The following is a 26,712-nucleotide window of genomic DNA, read 5'->3' as shown; positions in this document are numbered from 1 at the left end:
GGCGGATGCGGCCGCCTCTGGGGTTCCGCGCGCAAGCTTTCGGCAAACAAACCTTCGATCGATCCTTTCGTAGTTCCCGTCTCCGATTCGCGTTAAACTCGCGACAAATTGAAACCTGCGGCACATGAAAAGGATGTCCGATACGGGATGTATAATACGGGCGTACGAGAGAGCGTGTCGGGGTCATGGTACATTCGTAAAGAGAGAGAGAGAGCTGTAGAAAGAAAGAGAGAAAGAGATAAAAAGCGGGGGAGAGAAAGCCAATTGCAGCGTTAGTCGATAATGCCGAAAGCTACTCGGGCGTCCATTAATACGAGGATTCATTAATCTCTCGCTTGAAGCTAGCCATTTTTAGCACGGTTCTTGTAGTCGAGCTGAGAATTTTTTTTTCGCTTATACTGCGCGACAAGTATCGTTGATTTAAACAAAACCGGTAAAAAATATGGACACGGTATATTCCAAATTGGAACGGAGATAGATTTAAACGCGATTTTCGTTGTCGAGATTTTCGTGCTCTAGAGATATGCCCAGAGATGAAATTATAATCCACAGAGACGTACACCGCGACGGAATACAGCACTCGTACTTATGAATAGTCAAACAGGGTTAGCACATGATCGGTGGTCTTTCGCTTCTAGGAGAGACTCGGCGTGTCCAGCTTACGTCAGAGACGCGAATACCCATTATTTGGTTATTTACGCTCGCATTCGCGAGTGGTACGTGATTTGTGCGCTATTCCATACCTATGTGTTAATGCAGAAAGTTTGCCACGTTTCCGATACGACAATCCACCTCCATCCTGTTACTAATGAGCGGCGACGTGTGCGTGGCGCGAGGCCAAAACAGGCCTCGTCGACCGAATTCGAGAAATTTCCTTTACTCGAATCCGTACTCTCCGATTCGATTAATCACGTTCCTCGTGAGCGAATTTCGAGTAAATCCGAGGCAGAGGAGACCGAAGAGAGTGGACAACCTGCAGTCAGCAATACTGCGTGGGACCCGAAGTAAGAAGAGACTCCCCCGTAAAGCCGATTATCCGCTTCGTGAGACGCGGTGCGAATCTTGAGTAATTCATTATGACGGGTGTGTGCTTTTTCCACTTCGATAGAAATAAAACGTCGCCGGCGCGCACGTGTCGCCGCTGGCCATGGAAATCAATGTCTGGAAATGCGCCACAAATAAAATTCAGCGTTCGTTACGCTGACCTTTTCTGCGTTTCTCTTTTCTCTCTTTCTTTCTTTCTCTCTGTGCCTTCGACCTGTGGAAATTGAACTTTGACTAGCCATAGCTTTCATTTGGAAACTAAAGTGTTTTACAAGAAAATGACAATACGCTTCGTGAAAGTTATTGGGAATCGTCAAGATATAAATAAAACAATAATGCGCGTTACGTATTCGTTTAAAAAAAGAAGAAAATTTTTTATGAGAGAGAAGAAGAATAAAAAATATGGAGACAAATTTTAAAAAATCCGTTCAAATAAGAAATCCTTTTGGATTTAAATCATTAGTCAAGCTTATTAGGAATATAAATTGGACAAAAATTACATCGAGGATGTATCTATTTTTCATTTTCCGCTAGAAGGAAGTTACTTTGATGATCGCTCGATAGAGACGGGCGTGATGATGAGTGGAGGCGATATACGGAAAAGCCAGTTGCCGAGGAGAAAACCGTTAGTAATTAACAAGGATGATTAAAAAGGACGGATAGCCGGGCCAATTTCAGGTTCGATCGGGTCCGCGTGTTTTTTTTCCTCTCCGTTCGCAGCAATTCCCAATTTATGAGAAATCTATGAATGTCCCGTGTTAATTTTTAGCACAATTTTTCGTGAATCCTTTATTGGTCGTGTGCAAATTTTACTATTTTATAAAGGATAAATTATAAATTTTTTTACATTTCTATCGCTGTATCTCGAATTAACTTTTATTCATCTTCGTAGAGTCACTCGTGCCGAGCAAAATTTCGCGCTTTGCGTACGCCGGTAAAGTACGCAAAGTCAAAATTACATAATTTCGCTAAATGTTATCGTCATTTCGCTTTTTAATCGTATATCAGAAGGTTGAAACTAAATAAAATTACGGTTGAAAACCATTTTATTACAGTGTAACTTTTTAATAGAAGCGTAAAATGCGAATGACCCCACGATGATGAGGAACAAAAATAATGAAGGGAAATAAGGGTTAAAATGAGTTTACACATAAAAGAGAAAATATGTTAATTTCAGCTGTTTCTTGTTAAATTTAATGTTTTTTTAAATAATAATCTTAGTGAAAAAAAAAACATAACGTGCAATGACAATTTAAGTATACAAAAACTAGGAGTTTGATGCGAAACAAGTAGGTATAAAATACGAATAGAATGAGCTATAAATAACAATGAGCACATTCTGAAACTTCTTTCACCCTTCGAAATATTCATAATGATAACTGACGAGGCCGAGGACGATAACCGTTCATCGGTGATTTTGATAAGATGCGAACGCTCCATGAAGAAGAGACGGGGACGCCAATGAAGAAACGCTGAAGGAATGCAAATAAAGAGAAACCGTTAAAGAAAGGTGAGAAGCCTGGCACGGAAATAGCATTCCATTATTTTCTACCCCGAGTATAATATTACATATATTTCTACGTCAAAATAGTAGCGTCGACGATAACAATTTCGCACGCTCTGCTTTCTTCGTCACCCATCGTGCATTCTTATCGTAGAGGAAGAAATATTCATATACTTACAAGAAATATGTATACGCGAAAAAAAGATAAAATTATGCCAGAAAATTATACATCCGTGTTCCATCACGGTGTTATAATATATCGGAAGATATGCAGAAATCTGATTTTTCTCAATCAAGAAACTTTCACTTCTGCATGGAAAGGACGGTTCACCAAAATATCTAAAAATTAATCAAATCCAGACCTAAACATAATTTTGTTAGACCATCAAAATAATTACGTAGAATGCTCAAACTGGAATTGCTAAAATGTCAAAACTTTTTGCAGCATCGATCATCATGCCTGAGAGAGTCCTACAAATTATTTTATAGTCCAACAAAATTACGTATAGATTTGTATCTAGCTAAATTTTTAGATAGCAAAATCCTTCTTTCACGTATATTCGTCCCTGTAGCTTTATTTATCCATCCATCCATCTTCGAGGGCTTTTCTCCAATTTCCTAGATACCGATCTGAAAGACAGACCACGTGAGACACGGTCGTTGGTCTTACAGATATAATTGCTGCCGATCCTCGGAGGCAGTTTCAGAGTGCAATCCACTTAACACTGCAAATTCTTTGTTGAATAAATTAGAAGAAAGAATTTTACAAATTAACTAATCAAAGAATTCTTCAAAGCATTTGAAATGGATTGCAATTATCTCAATTAAACAGACTCCGCTTTGAATTCGAAATACAATTCGTCAGGAAAGAGCGTGACTGGCATACTTTTTATGTAAATTTCATTAGCGAAGTGATTCCATATGCATTAGACAGAAAAAGTTTCGATGCGTTATAGAGGAGATCAAGATTCTCAGAATAAGAATTTTACCCTATTTCCTTCCGTTTAAATTTTTCTATCGTTCCGAAGGAAGGACTGGCACTGAAGAATCGTCGCTTTTGTGTGTTGTGAACCGGTAATAAATCTCGTTCGGCTAAGAGTTCTCCTTTAGAGCGGTCCCTTTTCATTGCACCCCAGGATTTTGGTGGTCGAAACGGCTTAGCGAAAAGTAGTTGCGCGTTTATAAAACGGATCGTATCATATAATCCGAGTTCGTCGATTAAAGCGAGTATAATATCGTTGATAGCGTGGTCAGCACAGAATATTTACTCTAGCGAGAGCATCAGAAAGTAACTCAACGTATTTTTGTACTACGTATTTTTGTACCCGTAATACCGGTTTTATTAGCACGTATTTTCTTGTCTTCTCTCTTTTTCTCCTTCTCTCTCTCTCTCGCTCTCTCTTTCTATCTATTTATCTATCTATATCTTTTGCGCCTATCCAGCCGATCGCGCTGAATTCGCTTTTTCATTAAGCGGCGAAAATCCGCATTTGCTGAGAGAAAAGCACGCTAACAAACCTGGTCGTAGAGAAAGCTGATTGCGTAACCCTATTCCAAGGGGCTCGTTTAAACGTCCTTCAAAGCAGATTCGACATGACTTGCAGAAATAAATATAGAAATAAGTAAGATAGAAAAAGAGTAGAAAGAAAAAGAAATCAAAATTATTTAATTTGTACGAATTACGTAAATTTAGGGTACATGTCACAAAATCTGGCACAAAAATGAAATGAGATGGATAAAGAATAAATGTGCTCTTCATTAGCATTTACATGGGCGGATGAGTTATACACAATGAATAAAATGCGCGCGCGCACAGACGCTACGGGTAATTAACGCGACGAGAGGAAATTTTTCTGCGACAGCAAAAAAAAATTTAATTCGTAGCCGAGGACCATAAAAAAATGCATGGGTTAAATCGTACGGCGAAACCCGCGGCTCGCCAAACAAGGTGTTAATACGACGTTGAATTAACTACGCTCGACATGCCTAAAGCAGTTATATAATTATTTCTACATAACATTTTCTACATAACGACGAAGCCGACGGTCGAGCGTTGTCACGCGTAAGCATAGTTTTTTGAAATACCGTTTGCCTGAATATTACAATGTAATTAGTGTGCGGCGGCGTGTTCTGTGCGGTCAAGCGCGTAATCAGAGAGCGGTTATGTCCAAGCCCCCCTCATGCTGCGCTATAATTGTTTTACATCGGTCGGTTGCCGGGCTGCCGAATAATCACAAATGCAAAATTCGCCGTGAAATTTGTCGACGCAATAATTAATTTAACTGGAAACCTTAAATTAAAAAAAAAAGTTTCTTTACCATCGAGAATTATGAATATTGTATAGTTCAAAAAGGGCTTTATTAATAAAAAAAAAATGCGACCAATGTATTTTTTTTTTGTCAAATGCAAGATTTATGAAGAAACCTCAGCTGATTTAATAATAAACGTAAAAATGTTCGTTTCAATTATGTTAAGTTCTTATGTGCTGCGCGTTTATTTTTTATTCACTGGCTTATAACGCTTTCATTATAAGACAAATTTGCATATCAGGTTGTCAAGTCCGAGTGGAGTCGTTAACGACCCGGACGAGGATCGGGAAAAATGCAGCTAACTTGAAAAATCGTGGCAAAGTTGAAAACGGGAGATATTCGACATTTGAAACTAAGAGAGAAAGGGATGGCTTTTGATTCAGCTAAAAGGGTGAAACTTCCGTGAAGGAGCTCGCTTAAATTTCGTACTCACTGCTCACACTTGGCTGACGAAACGGAGAGGATGAGCGATTGAATATTCTATAGTGGATGGATGAAGAAGATGAGAAATTCACCTTTGGAGGGTGAATAGGAGAGAGAAAGAGGAAAGAGAGTCGGACCTCCGCCACGATTGGCTCAGGTTCTCGCTCTCAACCTTCATCTGCATATCGAGATTTCCGTTTTGATATCACCGTCACCCTTCTAGAGCCGTCACGTTATCTGCGTATATATAGTCTTCTATAGATGTACGTAATGTAATACAGTAAAACGTAGATGATCAGTTACTGGAGAACGGGTTAAACGACAATCTATTCTACATTCAGCGAGAGAGAGAGAGAGAGAGAAATTTACCGTGAGTTATTTGTTTAACAGAATCAGGTCGTCGGCAGAATGTGAGAAATAAATCTTTCGCGATACTGATAATAAAGTTACGAAGAAAATAGTTTTTAATTTAAAACATACACACCCCGTTGAAAAAATATAATCTCCTTTATAAAGAAGAAAATTCGCGGAGAAATATGTGGGAAAACTTTACGGCAGGAATATATACCTCGTCGAAGAATTATTTCTTCGCTGGGAAAGACACTGTGTGCATTATAGAGTTGAAAGTGGGTACATGTAAAAGATTGTTATCCGTTAAACGTGTAAACGGAGCTGCAGTAAACTGTGAAATTGATTCACTGCAGGGAGCGTCGTTTCAAAATATCTGTCTCATAGATTCTAGTTCCCGTGACGAGGGTGTAACCATACGTATTATGGGACGACTTGTTCGGAATGTCTGACAAGTTGTCGACATTTCCACGATATCTGTGATACGGGATATCGCGAGAGAAAGAGGTTGATCTCTCTTTTCACAATAGCTCGATTAGTTAAGCCCACAGATAATATATTTTCGGGGTCCGTCAAGTGAATGATTGCCTGAAAGAGCGATATTGATCCATTAATGGAAATGGAATACACGTATAAAGCACAGCACATTTTATTAATGTTGCAATTTTACAAATTGCTCAGATATCATGGAAATAAAAATTTCAGTATACATAACGGGAAAAACATATTAAAAATAAAATAATAAAACATTAAAGCACTATAAAAAATAAATAATAATTTATTTATTTCAATAATGACACGTTCATATTTTAGTGATTTAAGATCTTCAGAGTTTCCAAATATAATATTTCGGAAATATATAAAAACGATAATTTTGATCGACAAACTCAAATCATTTAAATACAGAAAATAATGCATAATTTAATAAAAAAAAATATAGATATTTAATTTTTTAAATTAGTAAGAGAACGCGATCTCTAATGAATTGAAAGTTTCCTATAATACGGGAGTTTTCTGTCCATTAGTTAATCTCTTATTTCATCAATAAATTTCACAAATTACTGAAACTTTCAAATCTTAGATTGGAAGGGATCAGTATAGATGGGATTGGATAAGTAAAAGATTAATAGATTATTCGTTCGAAAAATTTTCACACTATATATAGCAGACAAGATTGACAATAAAAAAAAAAAGAAAAAGGCTATTCCCCTCGAGATAGAAAAGGCAATTCCCCTGGAGACGGAATAGCTTCGAAATTGAAAGTAGACAAAATGTTTAAGAAATTAAATATATTGTATAAGGAAGGGAGAAAAAATAAGGGAAAGAAAAATCCTTGAACTTTTTTTTGTCTTTCCACAAGGGGTAAGATAATGTGTGGTCGTTTCCTATCGATCCTCCAAGAGAGGAGCACGTATACTGCCGACTGGAGGGTAGATCCTCCCTGGAATTTAGGAAAGATAAATCCGACTTCGAAACGACACTTCTCGAAGGCGAGGATTAGAGTTGACGTCATGTTGGCAAGGACGAATCCGATCTCCGAGACATCTCGAATTATCTCAGGACTACATTCGTCGGTCGGCACTTAGTCTCCCGTCGGCGTCGCGGCGGAGGAATCCTGCATATTGAGGGACGTCGCGACTTTTCATATATCAATACATGCCGTGTGTGCCCGCGCGATACGGAGCGCGTTTTGGCAGTTTGATGTGACTTTTTGAAGGTTCTCTGCTTCTTGCATCGCGGAATACATCAAAAGACGGTGCACTAGAAATTGAATGACTATACTTTTTATTACTTCCGACATTATTACATACTTTTGACAAAATAGTTAAATGTTCGATGTAAAAACCTGTTAATGGTGAATAGCGGAATATCGTGTTGTTTGAAATATTATGCTGTGAGAAACCGGGTGCGGCTGTCTATAGCGGTTCCATTAATTCCGGGGAATAATTAATGTCGATCAGAACGCATATAGCGTCGGGTAATTCTTGGCGAGTTGTAGCTGTTTCGATTTTTAATCAACAGCCAAGGCGATTAATAGTGAGGACGCGAAGCGATTGTTGTTTTACGTGGATAAAATTTCACGTTACATCATGCTAAGCCGAGAGTGAATTTCCAATAGGGGAGCATTAATATGCAAATTATTATCTCATTAAGAGCGCACGCGCTCCCTGCAATCGTATCTCCGTATCGAATTAGCTAATTAGCCACGCTAGTCGGAATGAAAAGTCAACGGTCGTTGTCGAACGAGCGATTGGTTAATTTGGTTTACGCCAACTGGGCACTCGAGTGATCAGTACCGTCATTACTCGTTAGCGTTATTACCTGGACGCATACAAAATAATCGTAACGATTTACGTGGGATTATCGTGGGAGGTAACAATCGGTGGTCGGCCAAAACAGGCGGTCAAAGCCGGCTCGCTATCCATATATGTACTTCAAGTTTAACGAACGCGTAAAGTCTATTCTACAATTGCTTAAGCGTTGCTGTAAATGATGCAGAGTAACTGTCGCTATTTAGTTTGATGCCCGTTTCTACGAATGTAGTTTAATTTTAATCTCGGTTCAATTAACTCTTTATCTTTTTCTAGTTTAAGAATTAGATAAAGATGAAGACTAAGTTAAACTGAGATTAAAAAAATTAATCTACATTGGTAGAGAAACAGGCATTAGTTGCTTTTAAATCAACTTGTTCATTACTGAATTAATTATTACATAGTGTAGCTTTAATTTTGTCTGCTTAAAATCAATATCAGTTCTTCAATTATTTTTTTTCTTATAACATTTTTTTAATATAAAAAAATGTTAATGTTATATGTTTTTGATAAAAATAAAGAAAATGTTTTTGTTCCTATTAATGCCTTTTCAAAGGACGATGGCTCTATTAATGTGCCCTTAATTTGTGCCTTTCTACATGATTCATTTTAACACATGGTTCAAATACATAATAGAAGTAAGGTAATTGTTTAAGTTAATATTATATAAATCATTATTTTAATTATAGTTACTTATAATTTCAATGTACATTCATAACATAACGCTCTCAGCTCTAATACAGAACATACTAACTCTTCACTCGAATATAGAGCATTACATTAATATTAGCTGAGAACGTTGTGTTACACTGAAATTGTAAGTGTAACTATAGTTAAAAAAAGTAACTACAGTAAAAAAAACGGATAAACTTAAAATCTTACGATATTACTACTAGACTCACACAAATTCCTTTAAATATTATGATGTGTCTTTCGAAAAATGTTTACTAAACTTTAAAAAATAGAATTAATCTTTATCTTTGATATCGTATACATTAATAATTTAACATAATAAAAATTTTTTATTTTTCTTATTTATTTGTATTTGTTTTCTTTATGGTTTAATTAAATACAAAGGCACACAGTAAATAAGGACAGTTACTCCAGTTACCATATAAGAATTGATAACTAATCACAATCAAATAAGGAGAATATTCGACTATGATTGATCAATTCTTACAACTAATTGCTTGCGCACAACTAATCGCGATTATAAAACAGGCTTAAGAGTTACGGCAATAAATAATACGCATCTCGTTTCGGGAGGACGTTTTCTCAGCGGCGCGGTTGTGAGCAAATGGGTGAGAACGTATGTCGGTCCTGACCTAGGAGAGAAAGGGAGCTGGGGCTAACTTGGTTTCCATGGAAACGACAAGCCTCACCTGGAAGATAATTTCGCGGTGTGTCGTGCAGGAGAATCAAGACATCTACCTTTAACCTTACGCCGATCTTAAAGACATAGAGCATGGACCGCGCCATCCATATCTAAATAGTATATCTAATGGTCAACAAAAATAAGAGGGAGGGATTGTGAAAATAGCCAATCTCCCCTTTCTTTGTAACATAATACTGTTGAATAGAAAGAGACAGAGACTGCACTGTCAAATCTATAGTGTCAAATTTAATCGTACGTGAGTCGCCACTGCTCCTACTAAATATATGATTATTTTTTACCAAAACGATACTTATATATGACACTATATCGTGTCAATTTGATTCTATACAGTGTCAACTTGACACTGTATAGTGTCAAATATAACCATTGTTTGAGTATAACATAACGATATGATTGAGTAGGAGCAGTGGCGACTCACGTAAGATTAAATTTGACACTATAGATTTAACAGTGTAGCCGTCTTCGCACCCTATCTTTCTTATTTTTGTCGACCGAATTTTTGTACACACGGATTTCGCAATCCATGCTTTATGTCTTTGGTCTCACCACCCACGTTGGCCGTTGCTGTCTGCGTTTAAATGGCGCGCAGGACTATTGAGTAATCCCGCACTTGGGAACATGCGTCCTCTTCCGAGAAACCACTCCTTTCGCGCGCAAATGCCATTTGGAGACCCAAATTATCCAGGTTTGATCCTGAGTGCGAGAGCTCTCAGCAAGATGAGCAATAAACGTCCAGTTATTTCTGACCACTGAATATTCCGTCCAATCTTTCGTCGATTAACCGCGCGTTTTCCGCCCGCGGGAAACCGATTTCATGTGTCATTTCGGGCGTGATACTGGCGTGTGGTTGCGTCAAAAGATCGATGTCGCTGTCAATTTCGAGAATGAAATAACGCCTGGCAACTGCTAGTACAATGTGCACGTCTATTTTCGAAGAGTTTCCTGTCGAGTTAGCCGAAACGAACTCGTTTTGCAATCAGATTCAATCTAAAATAATTTTGATTTTATTAAACAGTACTATTCCGAAAATGGGATTTAGAGCGGAATTCATAATCTATTCTTATTTTAAGATCGTCTCAAGTAATATTTTAAAATGCTCTACAGTCCTCTGATTAGTTTATAACATCTTAAAATTATATTTAAGACAGTCTCAAATATAAGAATTACATTAAATACCTTAGTTTGATAAAAAAAAAAAGATATATGAGTGCCAAATCTGTCATTTTATCTCATATAAAGATCTTTCGCGATAAATCATTTTAATTTTAATCGTTCAAAAAAATAATGAGAGAGATAAGTATTCATATGCACATAAGGTGATACTGAGAGAGATAAGTATTACATATGCACATAAGGTGATTAGGTGAAATAATAGATTTCCAAGATCGATTTAATTACGTAACTTGGAAGCAACGTCTCGACGTTTACTACTGTTTAATCGGAAAATATTATTTATGATTCTTCATTTTCTCCTCTTCTACCCAATTAAACGTCTGCCCGCGAAAACTAACTTAAGTAAGTTATATTACTTCCATCATGACTCGATCCGCAAAGTTTCCTTTTGGTTTCTTCTCCTTTGTTTTCATTGTTCTGAAATTTCGAGAGGCGATTGTTCGCAAGCGTGGCCGGAGGACCGGTCGGTCGTCGAGAAAAGCTGAATTAAAGATGCAACAATCTCGAGCAAAGTAATTAAAAATACCGATAAGATTGTTATTGATTCCTTTGCCGTGAGAGATAATCGCGAGGCCTATCCACATATCAATTTCAAGATTGTTATTAACCTTTAAACTAATATGAGATTAGACACGTAGTCATTACAATTTACGAGATATGTAAAAATGATTTTGATAAAAATTTTGATAAAAACACAGATTTTTATTTCAATAAATAAAGGATCAGTATATCGAATTTCTCGTCTCCTCTTAGTCTTTGAAGTCTTTTTCCTTTATTTTGGACAGAAATAAAAAACATGTATATGTATATATATATAGTATATCATCAAAGAAACGAGAAGGGCATTAAACGAAAGAAAACAATGAGATTATTACGGCGTATGATATTTCATCCAATATCATTTTGCGAAACCTCATTACTCGCGAAACGACATTTGCGAATGCCGAAGCAGAAAAACCGTTTTGTGTGCTTTTGAACTTCGCGTTTTAAAAAGCGTATACAGTGGTTATATAAGTAGAACCGTAATTATGATTCTACACGCCGGAAAAGCACATCATTTTCAATTATTTTTCCACCAATTGTGTCTTCTAGAACATCCTTTACCTCGATGCCCTAGCTCTCTCTATTTCTTGCTTTTTTCTCTTCTCCATTTTCCCTCCCCACGTTCTCCTTTGTTCTGTTTCGGTTATCAAAACTGACGAACGCCGAGATATCACCAAATGAAGATAGAACAAAAGCAACGAGGAATGGGTTTGAATTTTCGGCCAGTAAATTCTAGATCAATTGAAAATATAGAGCCAAAGTGCTTCCAGCCATTTGGCATTCGAGTACTCTTTCAAAAGGAAATTTGGCTCTTTTGTCTTTTCTCTCTCGTTTTTTTGTTTGTTTACCAAGGTCTCGTTTTTCTGTAACAGTTTTTTTGTTTCTGAAACAAAAGTATGAGAAAAAAGATGGAAAAAGAGGTAGATAGATAAATAGATAGATAAAGAGAGAGAGAGAGAGGAAAAAAATAGATGTAAAAAACGAGACAACCAAAATTGCAACAGAGCGACGAACGTGAAGAGAAGGAAAAGAAAATTAGACAGACGACAAGTGTTTACTCAGTCGCAAGCTCGAAACCGCTAGAACTCCGTTCTAAAAACGAAAAGAAAGAAAAAAAAAGAACGAATGAATGCGACGAACGTTCTTCTATTTACGTCGCGAAATTTGTGTGACGTCCAAACATAAGTTTCACTTCCGGGAGTGCTGAAAAAATGATTCGATACGTAATGCGACGCTGCACGTTGCAATTTTTCAGTTAAATTTTTAAGACGTATTTTAACGAACGCTGTTTGTCATCGTTGACATAATCTGATATTGCTATTTTTCCTGGTGAATTTTGCAGAAAAATATGAAAGAAATTTTTGTTTCCAATGGCACTGATAAATGTGGCTAATGGTGATATATTACTGATATATGATAGTGACAAGTGCAAATAAAAATTAACATGCAAATTGAAGCGTATTGTTTTAAATAGTGAACCACAGTTATATAAACTGCATATAAATGCAGCAATTTCATAAATATTAAAAATTAATATACAACAGTTACAACTATAAGGAAACATTTAAACCATTGTGTCGGTTACCACAAATTTAATTCATTAGAGAATGTGTTAAAACTTTATGTAAAATTTTATAAAAAAAAAAAACTTCCCGTACATTCATAATACAGAATTCATTAAAAATGTTACAATATAATATTCTTCACTGCTGCTTCCGGGAAGCTGGTAAAAATGATGATATGAGTGAGAAATGTAACATCAATGAATTCATTGGAACTATGAGTTTTTATGTTCAGTCAAGTTTCGCAAAAACCAGGACGCTGCTACTCGGGTCGATTCGAGTGCACTTAACCGTAAGGAATTTCAATGCAGTTGCAGCAACCGGTCAATGCTTCGGCGAGCTGCGCGCTATGGCTGACTTATAGCGATCGCTTCTACTGTATCGCTCGGTGAAATATCTTTACTCGACGGATACGTTTCAGCCGGATACGAATACTCTCAGAATGCTCAAGTTACACTGATAGTTGAGTTAATCCTCGCTCTGTTCGTCGTTGTAACTTTGTAGACCAAACTTGAATACGACGGAGATACTCCGTAAAGTAAGATGCATTTAAACACGAGCGTTTAGATGCGATTCTCATGCGAGCGACCAGATGCATTTAGACTATTTAGAGATTCACAGATTCACGATCCATGAAATCTGCCGGCTGACGATCTCTGATACGCCCCGTAATTTGTTGCATGTCACTCTAAAAAGAGAGCACTCTGCGTCGCTCCTTCAGTCGCGATATTTCTAAATGTCGCCGCGCTGTTACAGTGATGCTAAAATATAACCAGTGATTTCTTCATGCCTTTCTATATGGGATTCGATATGACCTTACGATCAATCTATCAATCTCTTATCGATTAAATCCGTTGTTTAACCCTAATCGGTATTTGTGAGTGCTGTGAATATTTTCTTCAACTACGTCATGAAAAATTGTTAATAACAAATATTTTTTACAACATTACATAATTTTAAGTTATATAATCTTACTCTTTGGATTATTATCTTCAAAATAAAAAAATCGTTTAATTACGTTAACTTTAAATAAAGATACATTAATTCAAAGTAAACTGAACCCGTAAATACCAATTAAAGAAATTTCGAAATGAATACCGATTAGGGTTAATTAATAATAATAAAGGATAAGAGAGACAATTTTAGACATGTTTGTTTGTGTGATACCTTCTGATTGCGATCCTGAATTTTCGTCTAAAATGAAATGGTAGAATTTTGTCCGTCGCGATACGACGTCTTAGATATCGTAAAGAACTTTCGTCGCACGTACAGAAGAGAAGTTCTCCTAAATTTTCGTTGTCACACAGTTCTGCTATTCTGATCCGTCTAAGTGGGCCACACGATCGTCACGGCCATAGTTAGCCCGCCTGTGGCTGCTTTGGTACCTCGTTGTTTTCAATTAGCGTGCTTAAGGCTCTTCAACACAAAGTCACTTAAAGTTTAAATAGCATCTAGGAGCCGCCATACGGTACAGTGGAAGTATGTAAACGAGTCCGTCGCACGACAAGAAACTTGGAACGTTTCGATAGCTGTCTTAGCACGTGTAGAATTAAATTACTTCATATCATTTTATTATTTCGCTCTGGATATAATATCTGAGATGACATTTTAAAAAACGCCATATTCAGTCAAGACAATTCTTCGTGCCTAATAATATTTCTTATTATGAATTCATACAATTTCCAATTAAAACTAAATGGGTACCGATTGTTTATCGGTCTCGAAACGGTCTTAAACCGAAACTAAAATAGTAATATCACAAATTAAGTTGACAAGCAATCTAATCATATTGCTACAAATAAGCATCTTAGAAAGATATTAATGATAAAATATTACAACATTACATTGTGTATGTATGTATATAAAGGCACGCGTTATCTCCATGTTATCAAGAGGATTTCTCTTCGACTCCTATCTCCAATCCTACTGAGATGTGCACTAAGAACTTCGAAAGTTTTATAATGCAAGCCGCAGCAAGGTGCATGCATCCAATCTAATTTTTTTTAAGTATCGCATTGACTTGAAACCACGAAGGAATTTTGCAAGTGAACATACACGTATATCACTCCAGTGACCTAAACGTATACATCGTTACTCCTATGGATACCAAGATACTTTGCAATTAGTTTGACAGTTTGACAAAGTACACATTTTGTGTCGCGGGAACTCGTAAACCTGCTGCAATACATTGTGGTAAGAATAGATGAGTATTATTAGAGAAGCCCAAGCACGTGACGACGAATGTGATCTGAGTTATTAATATCCCAGCTGCCAGATCCGCTTAATCGCTACTCGCGAAGATAAACACCGTCCGGAGCCACGTTTTAATGAATAATAAATACGTATCGATCGATGTCGACGGATTTAACTGTGAATCGTTGCAGTAAACTTGCGATACTTTTATACTGGTCCTCGACATGCCGTTCAATTATCTTTCAACTTCTTCCTGAGCGTTTCGAGTGGACATCTTAGAAGGTTGAGTGCGATTTAATCTCTGCCTCACTCTGTCTCAGATAACAATTTCTCATTCGATGTTGTTCTTAGTCTTCTCTTTCAACAATGATTTTGTATTTTACGTTTATATTTCGAGAATGACCTCGTCGGAAAATTCGTCGCGGACTGCACATTCTTCACAATCGAATCGTCCATCTTTCGACAAAAGGAATACAGATTGTACCCGCGCGAGCTATTGAAGACAATCCTTCGGGGAATCTCTGTTCTATTTAAAAGAGTAAATAGTAGTCGCCCAGGGAAATGCGGGAATCCGCGGGTTTAGTTCCATTTCTGTACACGTCCGATGTTTTAAGATTCTATGTAAAATATCTATCTGTTTCGGAGACTGTAATCCTCCGTATAACATGAATAATCTATATCAAGAGCTCGATAAATTCTAAATATTTCAATATCTAGAATCCTAAAAACACCGCGTTCTAACTAGCAAATTGTGTGTCACTTGTGAAATGAGTATAATGAAAAAAAAAAAAAGAATCGTTTCGCGCTCGGGTTCTCTCGTCACGGGAAACGAGGCATCAGATTATGACTCCCCACAGAAATCGCTGACATGTAACTATGACGTGTGGGAGGTGTCTTCAGGGAATCGGGAAGGCATGACGGGGTTGAGCGACAGTTGCCGGGGCGTGCCGACGAGAAACCTCTTAAGCCTACCTTTCATCTAACGCTGCTAGTTATTAATTTTGCAAGCCAGTCGACGTGCCAGACCTGCGGATACGGAACATCAGGCCTTTAGTCAGCGTTTCGAGAGACTCGGGCAATTAATCACGCGTCTGACCGCACTCAAACTCCCGGCCGCAGATATTATCCTTCGATCGCCTCGTTCCTGCAACCATACGATGTCTTCCGTCGCAGATATGGCACTTCATTACGCCATGTGACGTATCCAATCGGTCCTACCAATCACGTGGGAATATCCGATCCGGACAAATTTCACGAACTCGATGGTTAAAGTCGCATGCAATACCAAAGTCGTAAATCTCTCAATCGGATTGATTCAGAAACGTCCTCTGATCTGTAGATTTATAGACTGATTTAGCGCGCATTCTCCATACAAGGATATCTATCTTCCTCGTCTCCTGATTCACGCGACAATTCATGAAGTTAATATCATCACGGTCAGCATTGAGAATAAAAAGCGAGCGAGCCGGTGAAAGAAATAAGAAAAAAAACACATCGGAGTATTCTCAAGTCACCGGCGTGTAGGAAGCCTTATTTACGCGCAAGTTTCACCGCGGAGTTGCGTAAATTTTCACGGCGTGACGTAAATGGAGAATGACGGCGGCGAGATAAATTTCTCGTAATTGCATCGAATAACTTGAGGTAACGCCGAGCGTGTTGCGATAATCAATCTCGACATCAGAGTCTGTCGCACAATAATGGCGTGGTGGTGAGGATTCTTAACTTCGACGGTAATTCGTTAATCGTCACTCCCTCGCGTTCAACGCCGTCGATTATACCTGTGGTAGTTCGAAATGGCTTTCTAACGAGATACACGGTGTTCCGTCAAACACTTCAACATCCAACGCTTCAGCCGATCGCGATTACAACGTATATATAAGAAATTTGAAACGTTCCCGCTATACAAAGGAAATAATTTGGGGATATAAAAGAGTGTGGAGAGTTTTGTAGAAGATCTAATCTTTCAAACCAACACTTTCTTTCTCTCTCTCTCTCTCTCTCTCTCTCTCTCTCTCAACAGTTTTTACAATCATTTCTCTGTAGTTTTTTTTATATATACCTCTTTTTATCATTGATAAAGAAAAAATTCCTTGACATTTCATGTAATCGTAGTAAATTTATGAATAATAACGAGATTTAAAAATGCTTTTATTTACTCAAAATAGTTTTGCTAAATTTAAAAATTATCCTACTATATAGAGATGGCACATTTTTGTAACAATAAAATTGGTTTTGTTATAACAATAAAATATAATTGCAGAGAATAGATTTTCAACAGTTGAATTCTTATTACTGAGACAAATGTTTCCAAATTTATTCGGCAATATTTTTTTATTTTGAATTAAAATTTATACCGCAGCATCGAATAACTGCCATAACGAATAATTTCCATCGAATATACAAAAGCAACAACAGTTTTGATGTGCTAAAAAAAACTCCTATTTTTTTATTAATATTTTTTCTAAAAATATCTACGGGATCGTCAAATTAAATAAAATCTTATCATTATGTTTATTCTCTATATTCGTTTTTATATTCGTTTCAAGAGTTATAATTTTTACGACAATAGACTATTACTTATATTTCAGTATTGTAAGTTATAATGTAAATAAGGCAACAGCAAAAGGTAAAAGAAAAAATTCAAATGTCTGCAGTTGGCGTTGGATTGATGGTGTTCCCGATTGCACATTTCCGGCTTTTAAATTACGTTACTCTAACTTCCGCACACTGCCTAATCCAGAAGAGTATCAGCACCTGAATAAGAAAGAACGATCTGTCTATCGGTAGCGAGTACCTACACCGACATTGAAAGAACTGATGGACTAATGGGCATGAAGGTGCGACGAGGAGGCTGACAATAGCAAAGAAACGAGAGAGAAAAGTTTCTCGAAAATCTCCATTATCGCGCGCACAGTGCGCCGCGAGAGAAAGAAATTAATCACTACCGAACGTCGGCCTCATTTTGATGTGAAAAATATTCACGAAATGTGAAAAATTTTCCTGTCCAAACTCTCCTGCAGAAATTCTCACTCAATTCACTTCCTTGGGAAAAATACTCTTATCTAAACTAAATGTTGCGACGAAAATCGAGCGATCAACAGTAGGCCCATTATCATAGACATGGTGTGAATATGTGAATATGTCGGTATACTCGGTCTATCTATACTACATCTACCCATATAGAATTTTACAATCGACTCAGTGTGCTGGGCCATTACTGGTAGCCACAGTTCAGGTACTGGCGCAGTACTGGCTAAGTATTGGCTACGTTTATACCGTGTGTTTAAGCCGCGGCCTATACGATAGGTGTCCTTGTTTATCTTGTAAGTTAAACAAAAACACCTATCGTATAGGTCGCGGATTAAGTGCACGGTGTAAACGTAGCCATAGGTTGATAGAACTTTGGCGTCAGTTGACAGTCGTAGCATTGACTAAAAGTTTGTTCGCGTCGCATGCTCCAATGTGTTCCAATATGCTCCTACCATAGCTCTTACTCACTCCAACGCGCTTGATACAATGAGTAGGAGCTATGGTAGGAGCATGTTGGAGCATGTTGGAGCTTGCGACGCGAACAAATCTTAAGCGTTGATTTCGTTGTAACTATTGGCGACCCTACATGAGTATGCCCAGTACGATATTTTGCCGAGCGATAATCGCATTTGACCTATCAGCGATTCGCGGCCGAAAATGACGATTCTGATTGGTTTTACTCAGCTTCATAGCCAATTGTAATATGTTCGGTAATCGCAGTAGACGCAATGTACGGATTTTTTTCATTATACATTTGGCGTTTTTAACATTTAAGCAGCGGCTCATTATTCGGAAGGATGATGCATCGCCCTTCTTGTACGACAGTCCAGTCGTACATAGAGCATTCCGTTTTTCACTATATATGTAGGAAAAACGTCAAAATTTTCTATGATAAAAACGACCTTATGATAATAAATGAAGCTGCAACTGTAGATAAATAACAGACGAAGTCGTCAAGTACTACAGAAAAATTTTTTTAGTAAAATATTAAATAAGTAAAAAAATAAACTACATTTTGGAACAAATGACTCGAAATGAATATAAGGTTAACTTACATTTTCAAGATATATTTTGAGTTGCAATCTTCTAGATTGCATCTTCTTGTTAATAATGTCTTTTATTTTTTATCATCGCGAGTTACTATCAATTAGTGTTTCTCACGAAATTAACGTGGAGCAGAAACAGACCGGAGAAATTAGCGTGGAGCGGTTGAAGCTTAATCTTTTTGCAACAACGATGCATTGTTCTCGAAGATTTGAACGACAAAATCTGTCGGTGTTCTCACGATTGCAGCAGCAAATTAATTCCAGACACGAAGATTACGAGTACTCAAGTACGACGCGTGTACGCGAGCTCAGAGAATTCCGCACGAGCGGTAAGCTTCGCGCATAGCATTCCACGGAAATCCGAGAATCCGCAGAATCACCGGCACTGTATCGCGTGTCCTTTTTTCTCTATATCGTAGTCTCTCTTTTTCTCTTCCTTTGATTCGTGATCGTCTCTTTATTTTCAAGCAGCACGATGAGAGAAGATAGAATGCATGGCGACAAGAGCGAAAGAATGAGATCGTGCAAGAGAACAATCCCATCTCTCTGAAGCTGTTTCAGCTTCCACTATTTCTTTTTCCTCTTACCTCAGATTTGACTGATGGCGGAATTACGTAATTAATTTAAGGATATTTAATTACACAACCTTTTCCGTCAAGATAAAATGAAACTGGAAAATTAATCCCGGAATATGCGAATAAATGCTTAATGAGGTTAATTCTAAAATAATGACCTTCCATGTCAGTGTGTATTTAATTTGCATTTTCAAGTTATATTTTCAAAAATAGAATAAAGATTTATGGTAAGATAAAATGCTTCTCGTAAACCTGTGTACTCGATCTATGTAATCGTTATTTATTACGAGAAGGAATATCCGTCATGTCGATCCGAGCGTGCCTCGCACATATTCGTCTGCGATTAATTAATGTGCTGCCGCAAAATGGCAGCAGCGCCAGCTTGCAAACTCTTTTTGATTGAAACACGCCGGAAACTTCCAGGACGCTGCGTCGATGCAGCACCTTGCAACATTTATTTCGTGACGTGATAAGCCACCTGCAACGTTGCACCACAATAAACTGCGAATTTAATCGCGAAAAGTAGGACAATTAGGAAGTAACTTCAGTAATCTCGACGTAGCAGTTCGACATGCAGGATGTTGCACCTGCTCTTCGCGCGAGAAATGCATAGCGAGAAATGCTTTTCGACGGAAGAAGAAGAGAATGTAAAGGAAACGTAATAAAAGAAATAAAAGATACCTTTCTTCGAAAACTTCTAAGATCCGTGAGATTCAGAGGTTGCTAGATCTGCTGTAGAATTCAAGACATGAGGAGGAGTCTAAGTAGAAAAACCAAACGTCGTTTTCCTTCGTTCACAATTTTTTTGCCATATCAACGTATCTATCCCCCAATCTACGTATCTATGTGAAATTTTTAGGTTCGTTGCGGTCGATTTTATACGAGATAGAGAGAGCTGAAGGACAGAAGAAAGGCAGGGAGAAGAATCTTCAGGAAACATACGGTTCCTAGTCTGTCTTGGCGAAAAGCCATGCTTGGAATCGAAAGGAATTTCAGCTTGTCGCGATCGTACTCATTGCTCTGTCGAGTGCCAGCAAAAGCCAAACATCGTATATATATATATATATATATATATATACAGGGTGGATCACGGTGGAGTCGTCTCACGAACGAGTCGGTACAAACGGAAAAGGCCGTCGTCATAAAATGCATACGCTGTAAACATCGTATTACATCATATGCTTTAGGCTACACCGAAACATCCACGTCCGCTTTCTTAAAGCGAATGAAATATATTATGTTATATAAACTTTCGATAATTTGAGAGAAAGTCAAAAAGAAATTAAGATAAAATAAAATTCACAAAAGGATTCACAAAAAGGAACATTTTTAATGAGCGCATACATCGCTGTTGTTTGAATTGATCGGTTCAGAAAACGGAACCAATTGTATCCGCAAGCCATGTTGAAAATGTAATAACCGGTTTTAATTGCCGCATGGCCGTACGCAGGATATTTATTGTTACAATCTGCCGCTCTTACGGTAGTAGCGCGCACAACAAAAAAAAAATAGTAAAAAAGAGACCAGAGTCAAACCGAGTGGCAGTCATGAATACTTTATGGCGTATTCCGCCCTGCGATGTAAAATATTTGTTTGCTCCGCGCGTGTAGAAATTACGTGAATGAATTATCAAGGGCTAATGTGTTAAAATTCAACAATATTCAACTGATTTCAACACCTCGGAGAGCGTAATTCTTTCGCAATAATTTTATCTGATAAAAATTCTTCTATTTTTATGGAATAATTAGTTCCCAATAGAGTTCGTAAAACAAACTTTTGTGTTTTACGTTTTGCGGTATAAAGAAATTTCATCGCAAATTTATCGCAAATATGAAATATCTAGAGGGTGTTGTTTTAAACAGCGTACAGAAGTTACGTAACAATATCCGTTAGCCAGTAAAAAAATACGAAGTGAAAGCTTATGTTCAATTTTGCATGTATTCCGACATCCCTATGATATTTATAAACGTAAATGTGCTATGAAAAATAAATACAAGTTAATTAACTCTTCTATTAGACAATTCAAAATTCTTCAAGAAAAGCACGCAAAAAAACACAGGAAGAAACGTGATAACGTCGAAAAAAAAAAAGAAAAATCCCTCATGCATTGGCAGACAGGCGCTCATCGCGCATTAATGTTTTCGCGGAGAATGTTACCGAGACAATCGAAATTTATTGCAATTAATCACCACTGTTGCTAGGACGGTAATTAATTGATATCGCGTGAGAGCCGCCGTAGGCGGTGGAAATTTTTTTTATCATTCGAACAGAAAAATATTTTTTCCAGTCGCTTTTTACCACCAACTAAACCTCCGTCAGCGTGACCCATCAGGCACAACGCCTATAAATCCATTTATAGGAATAAAATACCGCATATTTCTCTCTCTCTCTCTCTCTCTCTCTCTCTCTCTCCCTCTCCCTCTTCCTCCCTCCCTTGTTCTCTCTCTTCCTCGCTAACCGCGAAATCGTCCACACGGAAGGTGGACGATAAGCGATGCAACACGTGCGTTCGCGCTAGGATAACCGACACAATGCCGTTTGAGTTATAATAGGCACTAGCGGTAAATGTACCACGGCAAATGGATTACCCGGCTCTCGTGTGGTGCTGACGTTTATTCGCAGAAATTCGCTGTACAACAAAATCGACAAATTTTGACTCGCATCGAGAGCAACAGCCATAAAAAGAGAGAGACTAAGCGCCATAAAAAGAGAGAGATAAGCGTATTACCAGACTGCTTCGTCGCGCTCGTGAAAATTAAATTTGCATTCTCAGATCGAGTCCAGAGCTCGAGATGTGCTCGGAGAGATTCGTCGTCGTTGCACCTGTCAATTCTGTAAATAACTGTACGCGTCGTAAAATGCGATATCGCGTTTTTGGTATCTCTCGATCACTGTCAATTCTTTTAAATTTTGATATACTTTCATCTAGAAAAATGGTGAGCTCAGCAAAACTGAGCTCAGTTTTTCACTCGTTCCGTTGCAGCTGTTATTTAAGCACTATCAAGACGGACGCGGGAAATTGACTGCGCATAAAATTCGACTAACAATGAGATCGCATAGCAGAAAAACGACGAAGTTATATTGTTGATCTAACGCCCGCACATTTCGCGTCCAATTCATACTGAACGCATAAAAGTTTCCACAAACATTTTACAACCAGAAGGGACCGGAGTGACTATAACTTCGATAACGAAAATATGTGATTCTAAACCATTCTAGAGTTGTCAAACACGCGATACGTGGAACTTTAGTTTCCCATAAAACGATACAGTTTAGAATTAGTGGTTTTTTCTTTAAATAAATCAATTTAATGAAATATTTTCAAAATGCTTCAGCATGTCTTATTGTTAAATGTTTAAGGTATTTAATGGCAATTTAATAGTTTTTATAAAAGAAAATATTTTTAGATATATTAAACTATTTTATAGACATATATACATATATAACACAGGTCAACAAGGTTTTGTTGTTGGGAAGCTGTGGGTCATTTCCGACGTAATTTTCTGCGTAGAATCCGAATCTGAAATCAGAATTGGCCTATCACGTCAGGATTTTGAGATATTTGAGGATATATACTCGAAAAATGCGTTTTTTTGCTATTTTCGAAGTTATGATCATTAGAGTTTTCCACGTCTAGTGAAGAAAGAAAAACCGATATTTGTCAATAAACAAACAACTTATTATTTTTTTTATACACACCTGCAAAATATCCTTTTTTATGCATTCAGGTGCTTCGTTTATCGAGCGAATTTCGAGCATCCTAAAACTTTCAGCGAGAAAGTTGTTCATTCGGATATGAACAAATGTTCTGGAAAGTTTCATTTTCATTGCATTAATAAGTTTAAAACTAATGATTTGTTTAAAGTTGGTAGACGCCTTGCACTCAGAGCCGCAGCGCACAAGACGCGCAAGTGGGTTAAAATGCCCGTAACTTGGCGAAAAAAAATCGTAGGTAGTCGATCAATATCTCATTTTGAAGGGTAAGAATATTACTAAATGATGCAAATAGCACAAAAGACCCAAAAAATTGGTTGCGTCCTGTACATAACCTCTAAAGTAGCATAAAAACGCATTTTTCGAGTATATATCCCCTAATATCTCAAAATCCTGACGTGATGGGCCAATTCTGGTTTCAGATTCGGATTCTACGCAGAAAATTACTTCGGAAATGACCCACAGCTTCCCGACAACATCCAAGACCCCCTTTTTTGTAGACCTGTGTAATATATTATATATAATACAAATTTGAATTGATGAGAATAAACCTAATTAAATAAGAGAAATCTTTTTTTCGGTCAAAGCGGATCTTAATGTTTAAATATTTCTGTGTACTCTCTAAAATGAATCAGTGTATTATTACTGAAAAATAGTAAATATTCGCTGATGACTTCAGTGCTACACTTATAACTGATGTAATCAGTAATAATACACTAATTCACTTTTAGAGAGTAAATTTATATACATCTGATTCTGAAACTGCGCGTTGAAATCTTTTTTGGTCTTGAAGCGCGATCAGCAAAATCAGAATAGTAACATCACTTATTTAATTGACAAGCAATTTAATAATTTTTGATGTTAATATAAAACATCTTCACAAGAATATTAATAATCTGAATTTTTAGATATATTCTTATAGCAAAATGTAGGAGTTTCTATATATATAAGAGAAAATATTTTTAAAAATATTTTTATTATATAACCTACAATTAAAAAATAAATTCGATTTTGCGAACATGTTTTTGAAAATTTCTTAATATTGGATCATAACACAATTTTTGCGTGGGCAAATTGGAAAAGAAATCGTTTTTTTGGAAAAGAAAACAAATCCCTTCGATAGAAATACTACTCTCTCGAAAATTATCTTTCTACACTGAAAAAAATGCATGTAATTTTACATGAAAATTACATGTATATGACTGGAAAATTATTTAAATTACATAAATATGCTTGGAAATTTACTGGAAAAATTGTAAATTTTCAATCATATTTAGACAATTTTCCAGTCATGAAAATATAATTTTCACATAAAATTACATGCATTTTTTTCAGTGTATGACCGAGGGAAGGTGAGTCACTCAGGAGACAGAAATTAAGAAATAAGAGACACGGACCTCGGGTTATCTGTCAGGATCAAGCAAGGGAAGGATCATTTTGTGAGAGGGATATAGAGATAGAACGAGAAAACGAACAGAGCAAAGTTTCTAAGAAAGGATCGAACTTTCGACTCGCGCGCGAGAGGATAAAACTTCGGACGGCGCGTAATCGTCGGCGAGCCACGTCGGCAGTACATCGAAAATGCGAAACGCTGAAATTGCAACGGAATAACGGGGTGAGAAGATTCCTGCAGAAACTGCGCACCGGGATATGGCAGGGTCACGAAGGGAGTTAAACCAAATTCCTGCGGAGTAGCCGCGTAAGGGATTAAGCTATACGGAAACGGAGACCAGAACGCCACGCCGATTTTCTTGTGAAATTCTCCGTGGCGATGGTGATTTCTGAGGAACAATTGAAGATTGTTTTGTTTCTTCCGGACCCTTTTTTTGCACAAAATCGGAACGAGAATAATTACGTAAAATAATTCAGAAAAATGCTTTCTCGATTCAGCTTCTTCCATGATAACGATCACCTATTCTTCGTATGCTCCGTCGCTGGATTAAAACTTCACGTTTAATTAATGCGCTATAATTAAAGCGATTTAATCTGACAACGATTTATCGCGGGATATGCATCATGTTATGCCACAGAATTCGCATATCTTAAAGACTAGACGCCATATTAGACCTGAATATTTTATTGGCTGCTAGCAAATTTCATCAAAAATTTACATAAAATTTGCTCGTAAAATTAAACCTTATCGGCGACGTGGAATTTACGGTTTATACCTCCGTATCTCAGTATAATAATTACTTATCCTTTAAGCATCATCGTCGCGATATAATGATCGCGTATTATGATACGACGTCGTATGATCAAATTGTAATTAATAGTTGTTCCATTGTTGTTACAACGATGAAAAATTCTCATTCTCGTTTAATGATTATTTGAAAAGATTTAAAGCACGTCCTCTCCATAGTAACTTACGATAAAATAAAGTCGTGAGTTTACGTCAAACTTTAAATCGGCTCCGTAACTTGGATGGAGGGATATTGTACGCCCAGGGAAGATCGATTCGCAAACGCGGCTGCATGCCGCATACTGCATGTAACGGGATATTCTTCGGATTTGTAGTCGTCGAACGGATCGGGTCCGGGGCACGAGATTAACCGTCTTGGTTACGAGCCAGGTCACCTCTCGCTTTATTTCTGTGTCGCGCGTAAAGACGCGCCCGTTGACGTTTACGCGCGTTTCCGAGGACTTTTTGTCACCTCCCTGACACGAATAACAGTCCCAAGATTAGCGTAGCGCTCTAAAACCCTGTGGATCCAATTTTCTTGTACACCGATCGCAGTATTCATGCACACTGTTAAATTCATAATATCAAATTATACCTAATTTGAGTTATTTTTATTATAATTATTACTGTAAGTCGTCACTGCTTCTAGCCATTATATCGTTAATTTGACTAAAACAATGGAGTTAAACAATTTAAATCAAGAAGCTGTATTAAAAATTTGAGTTTATTATGAACTTTAGTGTATTATTTATCAAATACATACATTAATATAAACGATGTTTACTTTGATATTAATCATAGAAATGGATTGATTTACATTTTGATACCATGAAAATTAAAAATAACAAATGTTATTTAACTCAAAAGATTAATAATATTTTGTTATTTTTAACTTGTATGAGTGTCAAAATGTAAATCAATTCATTTCTGATTAATATCAAAGTAAACATATTAATGTCCATATTAATGTATGCATTTAGTAAATAATAAACAAAATTTCAGTCAAATTTAATACGTTTTTCTGAGTTAAATTAGTTAATTCCATTGTTTTAGTAATTAAATTAACGATACATTGGCTAGAAACAGTGGTGACTTATAGAAATAATTATAAAATAATTCAAATTAGTATAATTTGACATAATTTAACGATGTACATGAATACTGCGGTCGGTATACAAGAAAATTGGATCTACAGGGTTTTAGAGCGCCACGCTAATCTTGCAAGCACTATTGCCATTGCTCCTTTGATATCTAAAAGTGTACGCGAATTATATTCCGAGTGAATTTAATTTTCTAATGTATTGTGTGAATGCTCTCTTTTTCTTTCTCTCGTTCTCTAATTCGAACAGTTTCACGAATAC

The 26,712-nt window shown here is 37.0% G+C and overlaps 2 protein-coding genes across 4 annotated transcripts in view; one reads left to right on the top strand and one right to left on the bottom strand.

Annotated features, from left to right (window-relative positions):
• Positions 1–4,085, bottom strand: part of vari (MAGUK p55 subfamily member vari) — a 70,889-nt gene extending 66,804 nt beyond the window's left edge. Inside the window, exon 1 of the mRNA XM_018458171.1 lies at positions 4,067–4,085. The gene's annotated coding sequence lies outside the window, so the exon portion shown is untranslated. The remainder of the gene's footprint in view (positions 1–4,066) is intronic.
• LOC108729183 (inactive dipeptidyl peptidase 10) overlaps positions 1–26,712 on the top strand; it is an 84,333-nt gene that overhangs the window by 21,681 nt on the left and 35,940 nt on the right. The gene's annotated exons all lie outside the window — the stretch shown is intronic.

The sequence above is a fragment of the Mycetomoellerius zeteki genome, unplaced genomic scaffold (assembly GCF_001594055.1).
Source record: "Mycetomoellerius zeteki isolate Tzet28-1 unplaced genomic scaffold, Tzet1.0 scaffold706, whole genome shotgun sequence".
Lineage (NCBI taxonomy): Eukaryota > Metazoa > Arthropoda > Insecta > Hymenoptera > Formicidae > Mycetomoellerius > Mycetomoellerius zeteki.
This window is presented reverse-complemented; position numbering and strand designations above follow the sequence as displayed.